Here is a 13,242-nt window from a genome sequence, read left to right as displayed (position 1 = left end):
AAACGTGCAGTGCAGTCAGCCGAAGCTCCGCCAGATGCTAAGTTGTCTGTTGTTGCTCTGTCTCTTCTGCTGAACTCCACGAGTAAACCACGCGCCAGCTGTTGCTTTCAGGAACAACAGCTCTGTAGTCTACAGGTCCATGCCTTGTTTCACTGCCAACTCCGAATTCCTTTCAGGACAAATTGCCATTTGAAAAAGGGGGAAGCATTCAGTTGTCCCACAAGCCTCTGAGTGAGGAAAAAATTTAACCTTAGAGACAGCTCTGTGGGACAACATCCAGAAGGGTGCAGAGCACTGGGCTGCGAGTCGAGGCTGTTTCTTTCAAGCTCTGCACTGAATTTGAGGTGGCATGTCACTTCTTTGGCCCTTGATTTGTTCAGCTTAAATTAGGGTCTTGGACCTTTTCGATCCAACGTTAGAGTATCACTTTTCTGCTCAGTGATCCTCCATGGTTCCACAATTCCTTCAGAGGGAAAAATGCCCACATCCTCACTGCAGCCTCTAAGGCTCCACCCCCCAAAGCCACCACTTATTTCCTATTCACTCTGGCCCACACCAGCCTCCTTGCTCTCTGTCTAGCGTGAGGGACCTCAAGGCCTGTGATCACTGTTCCCTCTGCCCACCCCTTTGCCTCCGTCTTTGCCTTATTCAAAGGTCACTTGCCCCATCCACACTCCTCCCTACCACACATTCCTCGCCCTCCTTTATTTTCCTCTGCAGCACTTATCACCAGCTCACCGACCTTGTATTTCTTTCTCTTACTTATTTTCTCTGACAATTTACAGACTGGAAATGCCATGGTGGATAATAGCAGAGAAATGGGGAAAAAAACAAATGAGGGTAGGTATCTTCTAAAAGCTAAAGTGCCCACCTGAAAAGGAGGTAGGAGATAAAGTAGTAGTAGTCGTTACAATTTTGGTAAACCCAAGGTACTTAGTCAGGACTAGTTTTCACAATACTGAGGGTAGGGAGGAAGCAATAAAAAGAAATTTATCCTAAAAACAAGAAATTAAATTCTTGGGAAGATGATGTGTTCAGCTTGAAATGTCAGTAATACTTTTATGACCTTGGTCTGATAATATCTTGCCTTATAATTTGATCTGTTTGGCAGCTGTGTCATGAATCTAATGATGCCACAGTTTCGGGAGCAGAACAGACCACAACACGATGGGAATGGGACAACCATCTGTATCCCACGGGCAAACTGGGGTTATTTTATGAATACCCTGAAATGAATAAGTCATCAGTGGGGATTTCTGTGCTGTCGGTTATACTAGAATATGCTTTGGGTCTCAGAAGCATCGGTTACCGAGCCAAACAAAGACCTAGCATACCGAAACGGAGCCCGCTTTTCTCAATTAGATGCAATTATGCAGTCAGGCTTTCAAATAGGTTGCCTGTGTATATCTTTGTCAATATTTATGTTGTACAAAGCTGAAGGTTTACTGCCAAGGAATGAAATGGAATACTCATTCAGGTAATTCTCCATCATTGATTCTCAGATCCTTCTGGTCATGTCGTCTAAGGATGAACTCAGAACCGTTACTAGATGTGACTCAGCACGGGCTGCAGCCCGTGTGGCACAGCTGTTGGCTGATATCCTTCTAAACAGAGTCATGTGAGCCCGCCAGCCTGTGCAGAAAGCCCGCAAGAGCATCCTGCCTCATGGCAGCATGGGTCACACGGTCACCCCTTCCACACCTCACACATGCCTTTGACATTTTTCCTATTTCTTCTGGCCGATGGTTTCTGCCTGGTTCCTTGAGTGACCTCATGGCACATCACTGGCTTGAATTCAGGATGAATTTGCTGATCTGGAGTATTGGTAGAACACAGATCCCCTCCTTCTCCAATGTCTTTGTCCATTTCTGTACATTTGCTTGGCCTTTGTTTCTCTTTGTTTGAACTTGGTTTTGAGCTCTCGGTTGCCTTTAAATTGTTGCATCTCAAAATAGATTTCCATAGGAAACTTCATCTTTTCTATTATGCATGGCGCACTTTTATCTACTAGAAGGCTGATGATGTGCACGTTTTGTATCTGAGAACTTTGAGCTCGCCACTGCCTTGAATTACTTTTTTTTTTTTAAACTTAGGAGACAGGAAAGTATTTTGGTCAATAGGCTTTGCATTTATGCATGCGGGTTCATGTCTGCAAGACACCCCATTGGGCTTCCTGTTTATAAGTCTACAGAAAGAGGGAGTTTTCTTTTTCATAAATTACATGCTATATATATAATAATTGCTTTTAAAATATATAATATACATAGAAACGCATCTGATTCCCTCGGTGAATGAAAGGTCATTTTGTGGCATCTTCAGTCAGCTATGCTTTGTGGCCTGGTGTCTGATTTGAGTTTCATCTTTGCTTTTGTTGTGCTTAGTGACCAGGTTCGATTAAGGGTGCAGCTCCTGTCCCTGGTGTAGAAATTATGTTCGTTTTTTCTGCTTATTTTCTAAAGGACTTTAAGCCAATGACCTGTTATTCCAAAATGAGTCATAATTGTAAATATTTCTTATTGGGTCTATTATCAGCATTAATAATAACAACAATATTCTGAGGGCAGCATATCATTTGGTATTTTAACACACACGAAAAAAGCCTTGGAAACTAGTTATTGTTCTAGTTAAGTCAAATAAAGGTCATTGAAAGGAAAAGTTGAATGCTTTTGGGAGAAATTGATAAGACATTTAGAACTTTATAGTCTCATTAAAATACTAATTAAATAATTCACCCTAACTCTACTCTACATAACAGGATGGAGTAAAAGCTATTCTAGAGAGATTGTTCAGATTTATTCGTTTTCCTATTCTCTAAATAATCCCTAACGAATTAGATATTTCAATCCATTTTTGAGAGTAGGCATTCTGTTATTCTGTATTCAACGCTGGAGTGAAACTTATTTTGTGTTCTTTTCGTTCATGGGAGATAGGATTTCCAAGTGCTTTTTGAATTATTTTTGTTCCTCTCAAATAAAGTGCCTTTGGTGGTGATCTCCTGACCTCAGTTTCCTCCTCACAGTTTTCCCCATGATCATTAATGACATCACACCTGCCTTTTTAGTTATGCCTCTTAGCTGCTGAAGGGGAACAGCTTCTGAAATATGACCCTGGAGCCCTCCACCCTTGCTTCTTTAGGCCTCGCACACATCCACCATCTCTAGTCTCCTTCACCAGAAGTATCTTTCTCTGCTTTTCTGCCTGGAAGGACTCTTGCCAAGCCTTGGCAGCAAACCCTCCACTTTTTAGAGATTTTCTGCTCTCCTCTCTAAGCATGAATTGCAGTTGATTCTTGTCTTGATGGTGCGTGATCATGTCTGTTTCCATTGCGCTCCCCGGCTGGACTGATCATGTCGGAGGCAATAGTCAGGCTTTTCATCTTCCCGTGCATGTCTGGAGCACCACAGCCTGGACCCTGGTTCTCATACGTGTTTAAGTGACTTGAGCTTGGAGTTTCAACGCACTCACATACAACTGTTAGATGGGTTGGCGGTAACATTGCCCCCAAGGCCCCCACAAGGTTCTATAGGGCATATGTTTTTTTCTGAGTGAAATTTCTCTTTTATTTCTTCTAGTGATTTCCCCACTGTCCTTTGAGATTATTGGAGGAACCCTGAGTTATTAACCACAATAGCTCACCCCCACAAGCAAAAGATCCTGCTGTTTGAGAACTCAGACACGGGACATAAGAGAAATAATCTATCAGTCTTAAAATCTGGAAGCCATAAGATACCGTTTTGTACTTAGAGCACCCACAGCACAAACACCAGTCTCTCAAGAACTTGGCGCTGCCTTCCCAGAGGGCGGGTGCCGTAAGTGAAATGCAGTGAGTGATGAAGTGAGAGCTCTTCGTCTCTGGTACTGCCTTTTCCACCCTTGCTGTGGTAACTTGAACTTCCCTTCATATATTATGTTCTCCATTTAATTTACTGCAGTTAATATCAGTTGTTCTTCAACATCTCCTTGCACCCGCCCCCTCCATTCCCTCTCTCTCCATTGTTATCCCACCCACGCCTCTCCTGCGCTCTCCAGGACCAGGCCTTTCTCCCCTACGCCCTCACCTCTGTTCTGTCTGCCCACCACCTGCACTGACATTTCCTTAACTCCGCAGAATGAACTTTCCAAAATGGCAGCTGAGTAACTGGGGGGGATTGTAGACCTCTCATCTCTTTACTGATTCATTCGTTTATCTATCCAACAAACACTGAGCACCTGCTATGCCAAACACTGTATCAACTGCTGGGGAGACCAAGACAGGTAAGACTTGTTGTCTGCACTCCACAGGCCAGGCAAGACTTGGCGAGTAGTTGATGGATTGGTAAGCAGGTGAACACACATTGGACTTCATAGAGCTGGGAATATTTGAACTGAATTTTGAAAGGTGAAAGGAAGTTAGCTCTCTAATGTGTGGTAGAGGGAGTGGACACTTCATGCAGAGAGGTAGAGACATATAAGAGTACACGGCATGAATCGGCTTGGCCAGACTGAAGAACAACAAGTAGGGTTAGAACAAAGTATCCATAGGTGGGAATATCAGGTGCACAAGGCCACTGTCACGATGGGTCTTGTGTGATTAGACTTGAATATATACTTAAAGAAACAGGGCTATATTGGAATATATGTAAGCAAGAGAATTGTATAATGATTATGTTAAAGTTGATCTGGTTATACTGGCAGCAGAATGGAAAATAACATTTTTTGAGGGAGGCCCATATTTTGGGGGGAAAGGATATTTCGGGGGCCACCCCAGGCAATCCAGACAAGTGCCACACGCCTGCAGAGAGGCCCTGGGCAGAGGGAGAGAGACGTGGGCGGCAGAAGTGGTGACTGCTGCAGAGGGGACTACAGGGCCCGGGCGGCGGGCTGCAGAGCTGCTGAGGTGACTTTCCAGTGACCCATCTGGAGAGTGGATCTGCAGTGGAAGTGTAAGGGGAGGAGATGCTTTCGAGGAGATGGTTCTGTGGGTGGCATTTTGATTGCAAAATGTCTATGGGTCATCTGAGGGGTGATGCCCGTTGTTAAGCTGGATTCAACAGTCAGGAGCTCAGAGGAGCTGTGGGTGAGGCCGTGGGGGTGATTCATTCCTGACAAGTGGAGGATTGAGGACGAGGCCCTGGGGAAAAGGGCCATGTACATGGCACATGGGAGAAGAGAAATCCACCAAGAGAAAGAAGAATAGCAGAGCAGTTGGGAGAAACTAGTTGAGGCAACACAGAGAAGGCTGTAACCTGGCTTAAGAGGGATTTGAACACTGACTAAAAGGAGCATAGTGAGAAAGGGGGGGGTGTGTGGGGCAATAAAGCAAGAGGTAAAGCCCACCTTTAATTGCCAAGCCTGGGGAAAAGGAGGAGGAGGAGTATACTTAGGTAGACTTTAAAAAACAGATCTGTGTGTATCTGTGTGTGTGCATATGTGCACACACAATTTTCTGTCTGGGCTTTTTAAATGTATTTAAGTAAAACAAAAATTAAGGGGGAAAACATCCCACTGAGAGGAAAATATTTGTCCACCGCAAAAGCTAACTGGTAATCAAATAAACACGAGCTGAAAATGCTGACTAGTTTGAAACACGCAGCCACCGGCAATGCAACTCCTGTCTCAGTGCTGCGATGAGGGCCGTGGGGGATGCAGGGCTCTGAGCCCTGAGGAGTATTCAGCGCAGGTACTTCTCCAAGAAACTGGACTTTAAATGGAAGAAGAAAGTGTAGAACATATCAGAGAGCAATACAGGGCCGTGAGAGAGGGTTGGGCGAGGGTTCGTTTTATTTTACAGTGGGCGTTTCTGGCCTTGCTGAGTTGCTAGGCCTTTGCTCTTTTTGGTCTTTGTTCCAAAAGCTTTTTAGAAAGTTCTTCTCGCTTGAAAATCTGAACAGATTAAATCATGTTGGGTTATTTCTGTTGTTTTATTTTTTAATTAAAAAATTATCTGGAATTTATTTTAATGTCATAAATGAGGACACTCTACCAGGTCTTCCAATGATTTCGCTAATTACTGCAGAACTTGAATCCACTGATTTGAAGTGTCAGTTTTATAATATTACTAAAATCTCATAAATATCCACGTCTATTCTTGAAATGTAATGTATTTCATTCATACTCTCAGTGCACTATTTCTATACTCTTTCCATGACCATAGATTAATACCTCCTAGAGTTGGTCCTGTTTTATCCTTTTCCAGAATATCCCTAATACTACAAATTCAAACATCCCTCCTCATTACTTTATTTGTATATATAGGTATATTTCTGGAATACATTTAGGATCACCTTTCAGATTTTTTTCTTAAATCCATTTGGGATTATTAACTAAATTTGCATTCAGATACTAAATTTATTTTGGAGAAAAAATGTTCTATGTCCCCCAAATTTGAGTCTGCCCACTGAAGAGGGTGGTGCATTCTACTGTTCATTCAATCATCTTTTTTTTTCTTTTTTTAAATCATTTATCAGAATCTTCTTAATATTTTTCATTTATTTATTTCTGAATAGTCTGTGCCTTCTTTGTCATTATAAAATGATATCTTTTCTGGGTTTTGATCTGGGTTGATTGCTAATAAACTCGTAATTTCTGGCTTCTCTTGAATAAGAAGGAGATCTGACACTGTGAGGCCCTATTTCCAATATGGTGATGGTGAGCATTGCGTTTCCTTAGGATGCCCACTTGCCAATTTGCCAGTGGCTGCACCCACTCGAAGCATTTCTGCTACTTACCTGCCCCCGTAGGCAGATGAGCTCATGTAGGGTTAGGTGGGTTATGGACACAGATACTGACATCAATGCTGCCACGCTGCTGACCCTGTGGCGTCACTAACTCTGGTTCTTGCTCTCTGACCTCCCTGAATATGACAGCTCCTTTTGGGCTGTGGAACTACTGCATCTTTCCAGCACTGTCGGCTTTTCTGCAACACACCCCTGCCTCTCAGGTCAGAAGCAAATGTCAGCTCCTCCTACCCATCCACCCCATTCACGGTCTTGCCGTTCCTGGCCAGAGTGGTCCCTACCCCTTGACTGAGCAGTAACACTAAAGGGACTATAAATTTGCCTCTCATCCACTGTCTTAGTTACATACCTGTGCTAGTTTACTTTAAAGGTCTGCCAGTTAGGAGGGGAGGGTCTAAAAGTCTTTTAGATCTCTGACCTTATCATTTCTAACCGCTCCCCCACCCTATGGAACAGCTTACCACAGATCTCTGCTGCCCCATCTGTAGCATTGCCCTGTAAATTACACACAGAGAGAAAAGAACTTCTAAGCCACCACCATAACTTTGACTTCCTGTGACCACACAGACCATAGAAATATCAAGATAAAAATTCTTGAAGAAGAATATTTTGCTTAGGAAGACACTTTAATTGCATACCTTTCTGTGACTTGTAATAACTTCATAGACCCTCTGAATGTGCTGCACTCACCTTCCCAGACTCAAGGGAGCTTGCTCACTTGCCTATATTCAGTGTATTTCCTCCAACATTCTCTATGCATAGCTTTCCCAAAGGTACATTTCTTATTTCTATTTAAATTGTTAGATACATCCACAATATTCTTTTTTTAATCCTCAAATACAAATCATCTTGCAAGATTGTATTATTTCAACACTGAGAGTGAATAATATGCTTCAAGATTCCCAAGTTTATTATGAGCAAATAATTATGGTTGGTTGAAGATTTTTAAGTATGTTATTCCTACTAAGGGTATATATGTGAAAGAAACAGGTTGTAATGAGTCTTCTTCCCAGAGATTTTATATTTGCCTTTTGTTTGGATTCTTTCACTGTTGAACATTATTATTACCATGAACGTCTTTTCTCTTTGGGATTTAGTTCACCATTTTCCCCTCTCTCTTTACAGGAGTAAAAGAATTTATGTTGTCCTTCCATCCATCCACCACTCCATGTTTTGTGTCCATTCCTTCAACAGGTATTCAGCTTGGGTTCACCACAGTATATGTGGCCTCTTTCCAGTGGCCCCTCTGTTGGCTCTGGAGAACAATATATTGGAAATCAGAGTGGGTACGTGGAACCTTGACTACCCAGTATAGACGCATTGTGCCAGAAAAAGCCCAGAACATCGCAGCATGGCAGCCCACCATGCAAGGAACAGCAATTCTGGCTCTGGTGGACCAATGTGAATAAAAAGGCTTCATTGGGTGAAGACTTAGAAAAGTCCAAAAATGCATTGGCGTTGTTTCCTAAGGAATCTAGTGTTGGGTACTGTTTAATATGAGAGGGAGATGCTAACACTATTATCGTTATAAACAACATAGTTGTTGTAACTGTAATTGTTATTATTTTTAATATATTTTCTTTATAATTATTATTTGTGACTTACAAGACCCTTTCAGAGGCAGTTGTTAAGGAGTGTGGCCGTTATACTGTTGCTGAAGTGTTAATTCAGTAGAAGCATGGTAATAGCATTAATAAGTACTCACTCTTTTGATCCTCACATTGACTATAAAGGTCACCCAGCAGTGCTTGTATAATGGAGATAGAAATCTATCCGTTTAAGTGTTTGTAGAACTTAAAATAAGAGCAGACATTCCACCGCATTTGACCATATATTCCAGACTATCAGTTTAAAATAGGAACTACCTGATGAGGCCATAGAATCCCTTTGTGCATCCCCAATCATTCACTACCTTCCTGGTCCCCTGGGGCAGCGGTTCTTACAGAAGGTGGCCCCATCTCTCCTCCCCAGCCCACTCTTGGCCTTTGCTACCAACTGTTGGTCATTAGCTAAGCATCCTCATGTCCTGCATGTGTCTGAGCTGTGAGGGAACAGAACTCAGCTGTTTACAAACTGTATTGACTATGACCAGTATGAACAGCCTCTCTCCTTCCCTGCCCACAACCCCACATTGCAACACGGGGCTCACAACCACAGCGATTCCCATGCCAGCCCATCAGGAAAACTTCTTCCCTAGAAATATTCTTACAACCAGAGATGTTTCCTCCCTTACTTCACTGCCAGTTTCACTCCCAGGTTACAGTCCCCAACAAAAGGCTATCCCAGTTTGAATTTCTTAATCAAGTCGCATTGACCCTGAGTACATGGCTTTTTCCTATGAGCACTCATAGAAAAAGAACAGGGCCAGGCATTGGCTGTGGGCCAGGTTCCTGGGTGAGGGGACTTGCTGGGAGCTTCAGGTTCTGTAGCCTGGCCCGAGCTTAGCTCCCAACACGGCGTCTTCCCATCTGCATTATTTCGGGCCAGGCTTCAACAGTTCAGAGTTTCATTTTATCATCTGCAAACAGAATAATCCCCTGCTGCATATTTTAAGACTGTTATGTACCACAAAGGGTGCTTAGGGAATTCAGTGAGTCAATGCATGGAAGTCACACAACCTGGTCCTCAGGGAATGTTAGTTATCTTCATTATGCACCATCGATAAATTTGGCTCACAGACTTGGCCAGGTATCAAAACTACAGGCACAAGAATTTGACATTGTGTTACTGTCTGGATCATAGTCACAATTTTACACAGTAAAACAAGCTACCTGGGACCACCCAGCTGTCAGCCCACCCGACTCCCCACCCCAGGATCCCTGAATTTATCTGATTTGCTTGCTACCCCTACTTTTTGGAGAAAGTTGGCAAATCACACACAGTCAATGACTGCTAGGTTATGTCCATTCCCATTCACTCAAATTGCCCCATTTTCAGTATCCACTGTGCTGCAAAACATAGACTAATGTTCAGAAATATGACAGCAAGGCCTTTCCCGTTCCACAGTCAGAGAACTACGAATCTGTCATGTTTAATATGCCATGTGACACTAAGCAAAGCAGGAAAACAGGCTTCTGTGCTTTAAGAAAGTTTTTAACAATGACGTTTGAAACTAAAAGTGTTTTTGTTTGGCCTTCAGCTAACCAGAAAATTCAATTGACTCCTATTACCCATTACTCAGGTGTCCTGGTTTTATTGTATTAGGCACTTTTTCCTCATCTCCCCAGCATGGCTTTGCTCCATCAGCACAGATGGAGTGTCTCCAAGGCTGCTCCGTGTGCATAGGCGTGTGTATGCACACATGTGCACCCACTGATTGGTGCCACTGATTCATATCCAGGAGTTGTTCTGTCTTATAACTCAAGCACTGCTTTATTATATCCTAGAAAACTGTTTTTAGATCATTGATTGAACTATAGACCATACTTTTGCCCACATTAGAAAGTGACATCTTCCAAGACACAGGTCCTATGTGCTTGTATATATGTATAAGTAAGAATTAAATATGTATGTCATCCCCTCACATATTTAATTTGTGCCTTCCCAATTGAATGTGCACAGTAAAGGCTAACTTCCCATAACAGGAGAACTTTTAGGAAGTAACAAGAAGGAATTAGCCACCATGGAGAAGACAGGATATCAAGCAGGAGTTTGGTGTAAAGTCATTTATTCTAAAGCTGCTCTGGCTCAATAAATAAGTGGAATTGACATTGTTGTATCATGCCAGAGCATCTGCTATTGAAGACTGATTTTAATTTACTTTGATATAAGTGGAAAATTGTGTCAGAACAGCATGGGAAATGAAGAACACTGCATCTATCTGTACTCCTGAAGTGTGTTTCAGAGCTGCTCAATTTTGAGGAAAATTAACTTGTCTGGAGACAATAGAATTATTTTCATTGTTGGAATTTTTGTAGCTCCCAGAAGCACATCTGCAGGTGATTCTGTAAAAGTCTAGAGTTGACTTAAATAGCAGTAAATTTTAGCCTATTGAAATCAGGAGATGTGAAATATTTTTGCCTACCACCACCACAGCCACCACCACCACCAGGCAAGCACTTGTACACCCAGAGAGATTTCACATCAGAGGGAATAACAAAGCTGGTTCTGTTACCGAGGCCAAACTTGTTCTGCTCACTGCACAACAGTGATAAATAAATAAATCAGGAGACAAGGTTTTGGGGCAAGGAATAGTAACTTTATTCAGAAAGCTGGCAGACCAAGAAGATGGGAGACTAATGTCCTGGAGAATCATCTTTCCCAAGTCAGAATTAAGGCTCCTTTTGAACTAAAAAGGGGAGGGCGTGTGGTTGGTTGTGCAAACTTCTTGCTGCCGGCATTCTTTGTTCTTGCAGCCATCCATGTGGCTCAGGCTATTGTGTACCTGTAAGCCTGCAACAAAACAAAGGTTATTCTCTATTTTGCAACTTGCCATCTCTGCATAAGTGCAGAAGTGCTAACATCCTTAAAGGTCAGGGCCCCGAGAATAGGCTTTCCTGTAGGTTTTAGGCTAAAGGCAACGTTGTTTTACAAAAGGTGCAAAGCCAGCAAGATTAAGCCTGGAAAAGAGGGCACAGTGCTTCAAACTGAAGGAACAGATCCAATATGGCGTCAGATTTGTTCTCAATTACAGTTTTAGTTAGGGGAAATTTTGCAGCAGAAAATCCCCTCAGTTGTTTTTCTTGCTTTGCCTGAGATCTTGTTTGCTGGCTTGTGGTCTCATGGTGTCAAAACCGTATGTTCAGATGAATACTATTAAAATCATATGGTGCACAAAACATACCTATTCTGCTTCAAAAAAATGACTGAAACATTTAGCTCTGTTTATTCCCATAGAATTTGGATTGAATCTATTCTCGACTTTCTTCTTCTTCAAACCAGTTTTTTACTGGAGGATTTAAAGCACAAATTAAAGAATTTTGGAGAAGACTCATGTAATTTATAAGACGTTTACATCCGAATTTAAGACTGACTCATATTTGTACTTTTAATCAAGGAACAAAATAAACTTTGTTAGTCGATCATTTATGACGTTTTAAACTTTGTCCATGTAATCTTTTGGAAGTTGAGAGGCTTAGACAATTGATATAACAAAACAGGTATCATTGCATAACTGTGTGAATGAAAGAATCCCAGTATAGTTTCCTGAAAGTATACTTTATTAAAAATAATAACGAATTCTTGCTCTCAAATAAAGAAACAGACAGAAGCACATACTGAGTGTTTAAAATAAATAATACTGCGGGAAAAGTTATCTAAGCAACTCAAGATAGTATAGAGAAAAAAGGATGAACTTGAAGGAAAATAAATATTGTGCAATTAATATCTTATTTTTAAGAAGCAAATGATAAAAAAACCAATTTTTAAATGATTTATCGAAAAAGGATTTATATAAAGCCAACTTATTTTCATAAGTATTACATAAAACAGGGCTATCTAAATCTATATTATTAAAGAATAAAATATATGAAATATATCTCCAAGGTTAATTGATTTTCATAATATTATAATTTTTGAAAATATAACTTACATATACATATCCAAGAAGCTCTTCAGATAAACACAGTAACCTAGTATACAGTTATACCTATTCCACATAAAAAATGAAAAGGCAAGGATAATGCCCTTGCTTACGAACTGCCACTGGACTTCTGGATATTCCTTTAGGTTAAAGACCAACAGCAAAGTAACTAGTCTACTTTGAAGCGGTCGCTTAAGATTTTAAGATATTCACTATCTATATCCAGTTACAGGAAAGACTTCAGTTTTCTGAAGTTTAAAAAAAAGAAATCAACTGCTGAAAACGAAATTCTGTAATGTCTCATGGCCATAACTATAAAGGCTCTAAATTAATGCTCCCTTAACTGTTTTTTTACAAGCACAGGTCATGATCATCACTTTCAAATTCCATTTATGCTAGATGAACGAACGTCTCCCCACATGCTCAATTCTGAGAGTTAAGTGTGTGTGAAAGCCGTCAGTCACCTACCTTATTGAGAAAACACAGTTTCATTTAAGTGGGAAACAACACTACATACATACATATGGGGAGGAAAAAGTTGCAACTGGGAATTAAAGTGAAAACTGCAGGAACTTAAAATCGGCAGAGGAAACATACTGAGAATCCAGAGTAAGTGTTTTAACTGCAAACCATTTCCCTTAAGCTAGATGAACGAATGTCTTTCCACATGATCAATTCTGAGATATAAGTGTGAGTGAAAAAGTCAATCACGTAGCTTGTTGGGAACACAGCTTCTTTTCAGTGGGAAACTACACTACATACATATATATGGGGAGGTTCTAGCTCCAAATCTGTTTTACAGTAAAAACTGCATGAACTTTCAACAGGCACTAGGAAACATACTGAAACCAGAGTAAGTGATTCTACTGAAACTCACTACATTTGAGCTAGATGAACGAATATCTCTCCACATGCTATGGTCTGAGATATAAGTGTGAGTGAAAGAAGACATTCACTTAGCTCGTTAGGAAAACAAATTTCTTTTCAGTTTGATTCTACACTACA

The 13,242-nt window shown here is 41.2% G+C and overlaps 1 long non-coding RNA gene across 6 annotated transcripts in view; it reads left to right on the top strand.

The window, feature by feature from the left end:
- The window catches only part of LOC141577677 (uncharacterized), a 65,597-nt gene extending 53,855 nt beyond the window's left edge, over window positions 1-11,742 (top strand). For 5 of the 6 annotated variants that reach the window (XR_012506918.1, XR_012506919.1, XR_012506922.1 and 2 more), the window contains one exon: window positions 7,842-11,742. This is a non-coding gene — a long non-coding RNA (uncharacterized LOC141577677). The remainder of the gene's footprint in view (window positions 1-7,841) is intronic. The other variant, XR_012506920.1, reaches the window with a different exon arrangement.
- The last annotated feature ends 1,500 nt before the right edge of the window (window positions 11,743-13,242 follow it).

This window comes from Camelus bactrianus, chromosome 5 (genome assembly GCF_048773025.1).
Source record: "Camelus bactrianus isolate YW-2024 breed Bactrian camel chromosome 5, ASM4877302v1, whole genome shotgun sequence".
Lineage (NCBI taxonomy): Eukaryota > Metazoa > Chordata > Mammalia > Artiodactyla > Camelidae > Camelus > Camelus bactrianus.
The sequence above is the reverse complement of the archived record's forward strand: the minus strand, read 5'-3'. Positions and strand labels throughout refer to the sequence as shown.